Below are 13,246 nucleotides of genomic sequence, written 5' to 3'. Positions count from 1 at the left end.
AGGGGTCACTTCAAGTTGAAACTTTGCATGGAAGTTTGCCTTACCATAAGGTTTCTTTTGAGCCTTGTCCCGTTGACCAATTCGGGTATACTAGTCTGTTGAACCATGATGAATCCAGAATTCCTTGAGTATAGCGCATAAAAATGAAAAATTGGCAACGCTGTACAGACTAAACGAGGTTTCACTTCAAGTTGAAACTTTGCATGGAAGTTTGCCTTACCATAAGCTTTCGTTTGAGCCTTGTCCCGTTGACCAACTCGGGTGTACTAGTCTACTTATGCACCGGACTAATAGTCCAATATCCTTGATTTTAGCACATGAAACTGGAAAATTGGCAACGCTGTACAGCCTAAACGAGGGGTCACTTCAAGTTGAAACTTTGCATTGAAGTTTGCCTTACCATAAGGTTTCTTTTGAGCCTTGTCCCGTTGACCAATTCGGGTATACTAGTCTGTTGAACCATGATGAATCCAGAATTCCTTGAGTATAGCGCATAAAAATGAAAAATTGGCAACGCTGTACAGACTAAACGAGGTTTCACTTCAAGTTGAAACTTTGCATGGAAGTTCGCCTTACCATAAGCTTTCGTTTGAGCCTTGTCCCGTTGACCAACTCGGGTGTACTAGTCTACTTATGCACCGGACTAATAGTCCAATATCCTTGATTTTAGCACATGAAACTGGAAAATTGGCAACGCTGTACAGCCTAAACGAGGGGTCACTTCAAGTTGAAACTTTGCATGGAAGTTTGCCTTACCATAGGCTTTCATTTGAGCACTGTCCGGTTTACCAACTCGGGTATAAAAAAAAGGGGCTAAACTTGGCGAGGCTCTTTCAGCTCCAAGTGTCTCGTTTTCCGGAATGCGGGTACTTCTGAAACTTTTAATTACCATATGCGGTAATTTTGGTTCTCTTAGTGAGGGAAAAATTTAGTAAAGGAAAGTAATCCCAATATATGCAATCATCTATATCGAGATGATTTCGGGAATTTTCAACATACACCGAAAAAAAAGTGTCAGGGGTTCTCCCCTTAAATTGTGGTACTACCCCCAATTTGTTGGATGATATGGACATTTATAATTAATTGTTTTAGTACCGCAACTTAAGTTAGGGTAGTACCGCAACATTTGGGTTAGTTACCTAATATATTGGGGTACTACCATAATTAATTGGGGTACTACCACAATTAATTGGAAATGTCCATCATCCAACAACCGCGTGCTTTTTTCCGTGTATAATGTGCTTTACGGGACATTTTGATGACACAACACGTGTAACGTGTAGAACACATCGAATTGTTGATCATTGTTACGTTGATCATTGTTTTTCTTTTTCGCTTTTTCCTGCGAGCGGTTTGCTTGAATTTACTGTTCATTATGTGACCCACAAGATAAAATTCACATTCAAAAGTTTATGTTGGAAGTTATGGATACTTTCAATACTGATGAGAAATTGTATCCTAAAGGTTTCATTCTTACTCTTTATTGTGGTCTACCCCCCCCCCCCCCCCCCCTATTGTGCTTTACAGTTACATTTCTATCGATACTCCTCGAACAAAGACTGTTTTTTTTTTGGACGCGCGTACGTGGGGCGCTCAAAAAACCTCCCGAAGCGTGAGCGTGCTCTCAGGGTAATGGCGCAAAGAGTTAACAGGCCGTAATTTAGGGTGCCAGGGTGCTGGCCTACCTTGACAGAGGGCGGCCCGTAAAATTTAAAAGATTGCAAATAAAACGGAGAAATTTGAGGGGAGCTTTTACGAGTTCCCGTGCAGAATCAATACGACACGGAGACACCGTTGCCAGGTTTCGATGACGACACGAGCTCGTTCCGAATGTGCTTCTGGCCTCAGCGAGGTGCTGCGAAAAGACAGCGACGCGTGCCAACGGGGATTCACTTTTATGACTTCCTTGTTTCTCGTCATAGGTAAAACCGTCGCTGCCATTCTCATTCGAAAAATTCGAATTTTACAAAGCAAGAACTGAAAAATTGACGGTTTTATTTATTACATTACGCTCCAAATATCTAGGAATAGTATATTTACGAGTTACAAAACGCACTTTTTCCATATTCTCTTGATATACCTCCTTTTAGTTCATCTGGAACTCACACCAGCACAATCCTTAAAGCTTGCCAGTGTTCGAAACTCACCTTTGAGTTTTAGGAGCCATGTGGCGCATGAAACCCGATTTTTAGGGGCCATTGAAGATTTTTTAGGGGCCAAATTGACTTTTTGCCTATATTTTACGGCGCATTCAGTGAAAAGTTGGACGCAAGATGTTTTCGTAACAGAACTAGTAAGTAGCTGTAACGTGGGGAAGACAAAAGCACTAAGAATGAAATCGTGAAGAATAGAAGAAGCAAGCTTTCACTTGTAGTGCTGAAAATTCTGAGTTTTTTCAATTCAAATAGATATGTTTTTCTTTCTTTATGTGACTTCCTATGAAAATCCAGATTTTTAGGGAGCAATTTTTAGGGGCCACGTTGGCGCAGAGCTTTCATTTTTTAGGCGCCATGGCCGATTTTTTTGGCGCATTTGACGCGTTGGCGCCGGTGAGTTTCGAACACTGCGCTTAGTGCAAAAAGGGCAATGCTTGGTTAATTGCAGGGTCTCAAAATCTCTGCTAACGTTCCATTCGTTTTGATTAAAGCATATGTATGTGATTTGTGGTAACTTTCACTGAATAATTTTTATGGTTTTCCATTGCTAAAAACGGGGAATTTCAGAAAATTCACCCAATAGTTTCATCTTTAAATTAAAAATTAGCACTAGAGATTCTAAGACACCGCAACCAAGGAATACCCTTTTTGCACTCAACGCCTCAATTTTCACCAAGATTCAATGTATCCTCAATCATACCCCGCAAACCAAGTTTTTTTCCTCTGTCCGAACGAGAATTTTCAATGTGCTCAAAATTACGCTCTTATACACAGTTCTGTCCGATTTAAGCTACGAGCCGTACAATTTGCACAATTTTAAGGAAAAAATATGAGTACATAAAAAAACCTGATTACTGCGCTTTTAACTGTGAAGAGGCCCTGCAGCATTGAGGATTTCCTGTCATATTTTTCTTCTAAATAGATAACTACTCAACATCATTTCTTGGAAATCTCAGTGATGACTGATGACTTTCGTGCATGAGGAATAGTCTGTGTTTCAAGCCACGACTTTCGCTCGGTTCGTTTAGAAAATTATCAATTCGGAACGGAGATTTTGAAACATCGAAATTGGTAACCAAGATTCCGTTTCCGCAGTTCCACCGTCAATATCTTTAGGTTCCTTTCCTACTTTCTTCAGAAAAACTTCGTACTTCCGTACCATTCTACGTAAAATCCGCACGCTTTCCGTACTTCCAATCCGACCTCTCGAAATCCGCCCCCCTCCGGTGCATCCGTGCCCTTTCCTCGCGGGAGACACCTTGATGTCACCGACGCATTAAACGCGGGAAACACACGATCAAACACCTCGCGCGGCAAAACTAAACAAGAGCTTCATTCTTGAAATTGCTTTTCCTTCCTGAGACGTTGGCAAGCCGAGCTTACGTTTACTCGCATAAAACATACGAGGCTCCTACAGCCCCCCCCCCCCCCGCCGTCGGCGAATGAGGATGCTCGGAAAGGTGGCATGCATTATGCATACTGTGACATCGTTCAAACTTGTGTTCCGCGTGCAACTCCGCCACTCGCACGATTAGTCGGGGCTCCGAAATCAATCACAATTCGTCACTACTCCAGCGTGAGCGAGTCTCTATTTCGGCGGGACTCCTGAAAAGCATGTGGTTTTAAGGGAGATAGGGCTCGTCTTCGAATGCGATTACGGTGTTAAGTCGGAGGGATGACGAATTACTTTCGCTACAATTTACGATGAAAGTTGAGCGCGCGCCGCTGACATTAACGGTGCGATATTTGTATCCGAGGTGTTGGACGGAAACTTACATCACTGGTCGTCTGCGCTACTGAGAAATAACACTGTAACTGTGTGGTGGGGAAAAATAGGAATTTACCGTGGTTCTTTTGATTTAAAAATCTTATTTTACTCATACACAATTATCATACATTTGCACTTTTAAAAAAAACAAAAAGAAAATGAAGGGAGAAAATTGATTCCTGGTAATTCTACGATTTCCAGGACCAAGACACAAAAATCCCTGATTTTTAGATCAAATTATTAGTTCCAAGGATTCTACAGAATCTTCAGGTTTTTCTGAGTCATGATGTTGAAAAATTCAAATATTATCACTGATTTTCGGGCAAAAAGAAAACTATGCCAGTTCAATGGTATAACTATTATATAAACAATCGATATTATGTGGTGGCAGTCTATGGGTTGATTTTTGAAATGATCGATCGATTAGTGGACAGAGAGAAGGAAAGGAAAATGGAGCGCATTGTCTTGTCCGATGAACAAACAACAAATTTCAACGATCAGGCTGCAGGAGATAACTATTCGTGCTCCAATGCCAGCGAGATTGCCTATCTGGCCAATTGAAGGGGTTTGACGGACTCCGTTCAATTCAGGCAATTACGTTCGCTGCATCTCTTAGGTTAACTGATTTATATCATAACTCTGCGAGCTAATCTTCGAAACTGATAGACAAGGAAGACAACAGGAAAATGAGGTGGTCCTAACGGTTGTATGACAAATATTTTTTTTAGATCCAGGGGTAAAATTATGGACTTACTATAGGTTTCTCCCGGGTTGCCGTTAGTCTATTACTTAATTCCTTTGTCCATTGCAACCACTCCTTTCCAGCACTAGAATTACTCCATTTTCCCTTTGTCCTCTTTGTCTGTAGCCATGGTAAATGATACATCAAACGAGCTAAAAGCCTAAAGATAATTCAGTGTATTCAACTACTTACATGATGTTAACACAACAAGCAATTGTAAATTGTTATTATTGGCTTTCAGCTCGTTTGATATATCATTTACCATGTATTTAATAGCTCAGCCAGCCAAAATTGGCATGGAAATGTATTTGTCTGTAGCTTTATCTATTAATTTCGATAACAGTCCGCTGTCTCGATATGTAACGATTGTTTTACATCCGTTCGAATGTGCGGAATCCTATGTTGCCTACTTGCGAAAATCACCACCAGTGTTCGCAGGCGCCAACGCGCCAAATGCGTCTAAAAAATCGGCCACGGCGCCTAAAAAACAATGGCTCTGCGTCAACGCGACCCCTAAAAATTACCCCCTACAAATCTGAATTTCCATATTAGGTGATTATTCGAAATTTTCAGCACTACAAGTGAAAGCTTTTTCCGTTCTTCACGATTTCATCCTTAGTGCTTTTGTCTTCCCCTAGTAACAGCTACTTACTAGTTCTGTTACGGAAACATCTTGCGTCTAACTTTTCACTAAATGCGCCGTAATATAGAGGCAAAAAGTCAATTTGACCCCTGAAAAATTTTCAATGGCGCTTAAAAATAGGGCTTAATGCGCCAAATGGCTCCTAAAACTCAAAGGTGAGTTTCGAACACTGATCACGACTGCTCTCTCTCTCTCTCTCTTCGGAGGGGAGAGGGGGGGGGGGGAGGGGCGCCGCGACGCGGACTCGCACTATTTCACTAACTCGATGAGTGATAAACGGCAGACAAGTTAAAACCTCCCCGAAACTAGAAAACTCTCACCTCGCCTGGATCCTGAGTAACGGATATCCAGCGAAAGATACCAGGGAGAGTGTTAATGCGTATCACCGGTTGAGGCCGCCTTTAACGCTTCGGCGTCTTCCCGAGGGACTCCTCAGCATCCGCATTCTGGGGCGGCGATGCCGGATTTCGCGTTGCGTTTGATTTCGCACGCACCTCGCTCCGGGACGGAAGCGTAAATCTGGCAACGGCGATCTTCCGAAATTAAGAGTGACGGGTATCATATCTTTTCCACCCATGCTTGCAGCGGAGAGGGAGCAACTTCACGGTTTGCCGTACTTTATGTCACTTATCTCGGGACTTGACGCTTCGCGGGTCCGGAAATTGAGCGAAAGTGCTGGAGAAGCAGCAACGGAGGCAGATCCGAACTTCGGGGTGGCTTTCGAATCTTTACGATCCGCAACTAGCGACAGAAACTCCTTGTTCGTGATTTTTTTAAGGAAGAGAATCGACAGCTTGACGGTGTCTGGTTTTCGCTGTTGGTCAGTCCGTGACAATATATCTCGAAGATGTCGCACTGCTGTCTACCCTGCAGTGCAAAAGTTATGTTCGGAGGATAACGCTCAGATTCGTCTCATGATATCTTGTCTTGTCTTGCTCTGTCTTGTCTTGTCAGCGGGCTGATTGTTGAAATTGATAGACAAAGCTACATACAAAGAGGACAAAAAGGATTTGGACATAGGCGGTTCTACGGGGGTGCCAGTGGGTGCCGGGCACCCCCAAGCAAAAATTAAGTACGGTTACCGGAACCATAGACCTTGAAAGAGGCTTTCTTCCTCCTTCATACCTCTATTTATTGCTTTTATAACCAGTATAGAATTTAATATAAAAAAGACCAAATTACTGCTTTCAGATATTCTGTATTCGCCCCACACTGAGTAAAAATCCCAGCAATTAATTGAAAATGTTTTAAACAAAATTAATATTGATAGCTGTGTTTTACAAAGATTCTACTGTTTTTTTTTTTTATGGTAAGATTTTAGTTTTGATGGAAAGTTTTGCTAAAAATTTCCTACATTGAATATATAGGTATTTAAGTAGAAAGGAAGGAGAGAAACAGAGAAAGGAGGGTAGGAAAGGGATAAAACTTGAGGGCCGAAACTTAGGCCTCCCCTGCGCGACCCTCCCCTTCGGGGCCGGTCTCCGACATTTTTCACCTCTGGGCACCCCCAAGCATGAAGGTCTAGAACCGCGCCTATGGATTTGGAGGGATCTTACTGGCAGAGGCGGGTGGTTGCAATGGAAAAAGGAGGTGAGTGATAGACTACCTGACGGCAACCCATGAGAGACTCTATAATTAGTCCATCATTTTCTCCGCTGTCTATAAGAACCAACCATTTCAACCAATAAAGTTGCACCGAGAAAAAAGATTGGTAGAATTTACCATTCCTTCACGTTGTATTTCACACAGCGAGAAGGAATGGTAAATTCTACCAATCTTCAAGTCGAATCTGCCAGAGGAATGGTTACCTGTACCAATATATAGTAACATTCACCTTTCTTCTAGCAGAATTGACTCTGCATTAACGTTGTGTGAAATACAGCGTGAAGGAATGGTAAATTCTACCAATCTTTTTTTTCAGTGTGCTCCAATCTCCTAAAGTCTTCTTTGTCTATCGATTTGTCTATCAATTTCAACAATTAGCCTCCCAGCGGGCCGATTATTGAAACTGACAGACAAAGCTATAGACAAAAAAGACAAAAGAGATTTGGAGGGATCCTATTGGTGGAAGCGGGTAGTTGCAATGGACATAGGAGATAGGTAATAGACTAAGTAACGGCAACGCACGAGGAACCCGATAGTTAGTCCATCATTTTCTCCCTCAGTCTATAGGAAACACCCATTTCAACCGATAGGATGGCTCCATACTCCCTCTGTCTTCTTTGTCTATCGCCTTGTCTATCAATTTCAACCATCAGCCTCCCAGCCAACGTAGTTTCAATAACCGGACAGCTGGAGTTATCGGCCTCTTGGGCAACGCGGAAGTGCACCGGACGATGGGGGCAACGGTCAAATAAATCGAGACACAATACAACTACACTCATCGGATACTCAACCGGACGGTTCGAAGTCACCGATTCGACGAGTGTGAGCGAACACGATGCATCTGCTCCCGCCGGTGCACGTATGCATCATTTTTGCTTAGATGCATCCAATTAGTCATGCGCCATCGGACGTGCGCGCCTAATCGAATCTGCATATGCGCCACAATCATCATAAATCAAAGACGCAACCCTTCTCTCTCTCTCGCTCCCTTCCTCTCGCTCCCCCTCGTCCAACACCCGAACGGGCGGAAACCGCACCTCGAATCCGCGTAGCATTAACGAATTTATGCTCCGGACGAATCTTGGCTTGTTTATCATGAAAATTACTCCGGTGCGTACTTGAACCCGATAAAACCCCCGTAATCGAAGCCAATTATAGCTTCAAGAGCTTTAACTGCTGAGGGTGGAGAGAAGGGGGTGTGCAACTAGGTCTGAGGATTATTCAACACTTATATAGTAGCGCGCAGTTGCCGTTAGCCGTGTTCGACTACGTATTCTCATTCACCATAATTTACCATCTATACTATATAAGCTCCGAGACCTCCTGATTTTGCGTAACAGGTGACACTTAGTTCCGGCAGTCTACCAGGCCGATTTTCATGATTTTTGTGGCTATCGAGGGACAATTGTCTCTAGATAAGCCAACTCTATCCAGATTTTCAAAATATGACCCAGGTTTTTTTATATTACGTGGTAAAGTTGCGAATCTTCCCATTTGGGGGGCGTACCCTAGTACTAATAAAAATAGTGATAAGAGAGAGATGAAACACATTAGCCCGAGAGCACACAACAATAAAAACACATTGAATACAAAAGAAATGAGTGAGAAGTTTTTGCCTCATGCAAACATTTTTTTCTACATTAAGTTCTGCGTTTTATATTACATTTTCGCCAATTTTGGTGGATTCTGATTGACTCCCGCATGCAAAATTTTAGCACTGCCGTGCTAAGGAAGAACACCGTGTGAGCCTTGAAACGTTGCCAAGTTTCCTCCGATAGAAACCAAATTTACCGGGAAAATTATGGATATTATTTTCCGAAATACTCGGACAATTTTTTACGCAATCTAATCTAAAATATCTGAAAATTTCAAGGGAAAATATGCATGAGTGTTGTCAAAAATACATGTTTCATCAAGTGAAATTTGGCAACTCTCGAATGTACGGCGTTCTTCCTTAGCACGGCAGTACACTGGAAAAAAACACATTGGATCTAGAGTCCAGACTCTTAAAAACATCGACAAGAAAAAATACTCTTGATTCAATCGGATTTTTGCTTAAATCAAGAACCAAGCCCCTTAATTTGAGCGGATTTCCTTTTGATTGAAGCAAAAATTTGATTGAATCAAGAGTATTTTTTCTTGTCGATGCTTTCAAGAGTCTGGACTCTTGATCCAATGTGTTTTTTTTCCAGTGTACTGCCGTGCTAAGGAAGAACGCCGTACGAACATTCGAGGGTTGCCAAATTACACTTGATAAAACATGCATTTTTGACAACACTCATGCATATTTCCCCTTGAAATTTTCAGATATTTTAGATTAGATTGCGTAAAAAATTGTCCGAGTATTCCGGAAAATAATATTCATAATTTTCCCGGTAAATTTGGTTTCTATCGGAGGAAACTTGGCAACGTTTCAAGGCTCATACGGTGTTCTTCCTCAACACGGTAGTATGGGGGGGACAAGAAGTCGTCACCTTCCGGCCAAATTATCAGAAGCGCCATGCGACGTTTCAAAATGCCCGCCGTCATTTTATTCTTTGCAGAGAGTGAATGCTGCACCTGGTGCAGCATTCTCATTGCACCCGCTCGGTGCAACAGAGGGGTTTCGAGGGGAACAGGGACTTCCGGGTGGTGCAGTGATTGCTGGGTCACGGGTCCGGGCGGGTAGTTACATGACGGACACTCTCGGTCTGCGGTCAGGGTTCCTGGCTCGGCTTAATGGATCCCCGGAATTAGCCGGCTCTAGCTCGCCCGTCATGCGTTACGCGTACCACTTCATCGCGGCCCCCGAATCCTAGCTCCTCCGACCCGACTCCATTCCAAGATGATCCCTGAAATGCGTATAATTCGATGCTCCCAGGGCTCATGTTGGAATGGTTTTATGCTCTCATGTCCGAGCAGCAACGGAATAAGAGTGACGTCAGACGCAGCTCCGACCGTTCCATCAAATGGGGAGCGAGTTTTGCCGACTTGCGTCGAATATTCGATTTTTGAGCCCTCGCTGGGAAGCTCTCCGATGTCCCTATGGGCGTGGGTCCTGGTTGGCCATTAAAAAGTTTGTTTTCTTTAAAAAAAAAAAAAAAAGCTCAAAATACTTTCTATTGGATTTATTTCTATCAAACGGAACTATGTGCATTAAGAGATGAACCCTGAGACCCTTAGGAATATGTGCATAATGGGGCTCACGTCATAATGGACATAGTTCCGTTTGACAGAAATACGTCCTATTGTGATTAACCTTTGGATGCCCGAACCAAGTAAAATTGACCCGGAGTTCGCTAAAAATACGTGCCCTGCGGGTTTTATGGGACCTTGGGGCCCATGTACGAGCTTTAGATATAGATCTACAAATAAATCATAAAAAAAAAAAATCAGACATACAAAGCAAAAAGGGGGGAGAGGGTATCGAATGTCTTTTCTCCCAAATCAGAGTGACACCTCACTGGTAGCTGAGAGCCTCGCGCTATAGCGCCTTCAATTTTGCAGATGCAACACGGACATCCATCGAGCACGAATAGTTGTATCTCTGCGCCGTTGACCACGCACGTCCTCTTCCTCTCTCTATCTCCATTCCCCATGTCATGATGGTACCGTTGTTCTTATTTTTATAGGTGCTTCAAGGGCTACGTGAGCAACACAACCGAAGGTGGGAGAGGTGTATGCAGATGCAGGCCTCGATTTTTGACTTTCGCCCCAAATTTGAGTGACACCTTATTGGCAGCACAGAGAAAAGCATCGCAAGTTCATGCCTCGCATCTTCGCGCTTTCAATTTAGCTCCGTTTGTAATTTACGAAAAAGTAACATGATGCACAAAATTAAAAAAAAAAAAACGAAATAGTTTGTGTATGCACACAACAAAGCAAAGCTATTTTGTAGACACAAGAAAGCATAGATGATAAAATTAGAATTATTTTATTCAGCTTTCTCTAAAAGACTTCATAGAAAATTCTGATATTCGTTTCAAATTAGAGGTCCCTTAAAATTAGTCTTCGTTCTCTGAGATGCTCTCTCTCTTTAGTACGCGCGTTTCTGAGAATACTCCGGTACTTTTCAGAATAGAAAACACGTAATGATTAGTGTAAAACTAGAGGAGGTCGTCGATTTTTAAAACTGTGAAAAACGTCATGTTGTTGATACAACTGGGAAATCACGCAGCTCCGTTTACAATGAATCTAGTCACATTTTACCTGATCCTCGTAATTAAATTATGTGAGATTGTTCTTCTTGAGTAATTTTCATACACAAATTTTTCAACACAGGTACAATTGAAACATGTACATTCCTCATGAAAATAAAAAGTATACGAGGAAATGTTAAAAAAAAGAAGTAAAAATTGCATCGGGATTACAAAGATTATAAAATGGCGTGAAATTATTTGACTCGATTGCTCCGTTTGATGCGCCCTCTCCGGATTTCAATATAAAGTAAAAAAATAAGAGCAAAATGCTCGAATCGGTAGTATGAATCAGCCTGGTGACTGCATTGTGGGTCGATTGTAAAGACACACTTCCACAGAGATTTGAGATTTACAAGTTTCCCATTTCGAAAATGTGATGCAAACTACGTGACGTAATTTTGTCGACAAAAGAACCACAATATTTCTGATTCCGACTCGCGGTCAGAATCCTCCTTTCAACTAAATACAGTAAAAACCTAAAACATAATACTTGCATTGCCCCACCATGGGTAGATTATTCGACATTAACAAAGGGAAACAATTTAAATCTGGAGGGAATTTGCAAGTTAAGCAGTACATTTACCACAGCGCTTAAGGAGAAAGTTACCTAATTTAATTTTAGCTATTTCGAGAAATTAGGGGTAAGTCGCAGTTCGGCCCTTTGATTCATATATGAATCATTATCAGATCCCCAAATTTCATCACCAAAACACAACAGGGCCTCTAAATAACTCACACACTGGGAACTGTTATTGGTAACAGTAATGGACAGTGGATTCCTAAAACGTCTGTATTAACTCGATTTTAAAACCAAAAGTAATAGTTACAGTTTCCCTCTGAGGTATTGATATGATGGAGCTCTGCAAAAAAGTGTATCATTAATCAAAGAATATACCTACATTAATTTGTTCACTTGTTTATCCAGACCATATCTTCTAACATTTTATCTAAAATGCAAAATAATGACTTTTTATACTTGTTTTGATTACTTTCCACTATGTTTGCATAGTTTGTTTTTATGCTGATAAGAAATCGTCTCATGTCTGAAAAGTTTTCGGCATTTGTCTTACTAATTAGAAAGTTTTTTTCTTTCAAATTTTGCTTTCACAATACATGTTTTGCTAAAGTTATGGCTGGTATTCTCCTTCTCGACTCAGGACTAAGAAATTAAAATTAAAAGAAAAAGAAAGAAGTCAAGTCATCTAAACAGCCGTAAATATCGTCCTGAGAATGGTCAAAGCCGAGAAAACGTATTTTAAGTATGCAATGGGCATTGCAATTTGAGCCTTCCATTGAGTTTTATGGAAGAGCAGAACTTTAAACTTCTCCCTCTCGGTTCCATCCTAACGTGACCTCACTGGAGGGGAATAAAGTGGCTTAATTTAAACAGACATACGACTGAATTTGCCGTCAAGAGGAAATTTCGCTTTAATCAAGCGAGAAATATGCGTGTGGTAAGAAAAAAGAAACTTACAACAAGCATAAACCTGCTTGATTCTTCTTTTTCTTTTACGAACGACTAGGGCATATTCCTGTTTGTCAGGCCATCCAGTATCGAGCACAATGAACTACATAAATATTAAAAATCTTAAAATCGTCAAATCAATAAAAACAGCATAAATATTCGATCATATCTTCATGAGTCTGCTTGATTCGAGCAACATTAATTCTGATCCACAAGAAAATCTTATCGACGGCAATTTCTCCTATGTTGGTTCCTCCCTCTTAAAATCGGTCAATTCTGATTGAGACATACCAGGCATGAGTTCCGCGGGGCGAGGTCCAGGTCGGGAAGGGTCCGAATTTCAGGTTAGGTTCGAACTTGGCAGGGCCCGGCGCGAAGCACGGAGAGACGGTTCGCGAGACCGAAGGGATCCGACACTGATGAAATCGTCCCTCCGTCGGCATGGTTCTACTGACACACTCCCGCTGTCCCTCCTGCGCCTGCGCCAATCCCCCTCCCCCTCCCCGCCCCGCCGAGACCTCACCGGCGTACTCTGCGTGTCCTCCAATTGCGGAGCCTTTCGTCGCCAGGTTCCAATCTTCGTCCGCCAAGTATTGCGGCCGGCTCGGAAAAGCGGAAAATCTCGACCACAACTCCGAGGAACGGGTCAGGTTCCGTGCGCTGAGAAAAGAATATCGTTGGAATTACGT

At 42.2% G+C, this 13,246-nt stretch overlaps 1 protein-coding gene across 1 annotated transcript in view; it reads right to left on the bottom strand.

Annotated features, from left to right (window-relative positions):
* The window catches only part of Gycalpha99B (guanylate cyclase 1 soluble subunit alpha 2), a 308,541-nt gene extending 295,541 nt beyond the window's left edge, over window positions 1-13,000 (bottom strand). Inside the window, exon 1 of the mRNA XM_019040394.2 lies at window positions 12,849-13,000. The gene's annotated coding sequence lies outside the window, so the exon portion shown is untranslated. The remainder of the gene's footprint in view (window positions 1-12,848) is intronic.
* Window positions 13,001-13,246: the final 246 nt, after the last annotated feature.

Source organism: Bemisia tabaci, chromosome 3 (assembly GCF_918797505.1).
Source record: "Bemisia tabaci chromosome 3, PGI_BMITA_v3".
NCBI classification, from domain to species: domain Eukaryota; kingdom Metazoa; phylum Arthropoda; class Insecta; order Hemiptera; family Aleyrodidae; genus Bemisia; species Bemisia tabaci.
The sequence above is the reverse complement of the archived record's forward strand: the minus strand, read 5'-3'. Positions and strand labels throughout refer to the sequence as shown.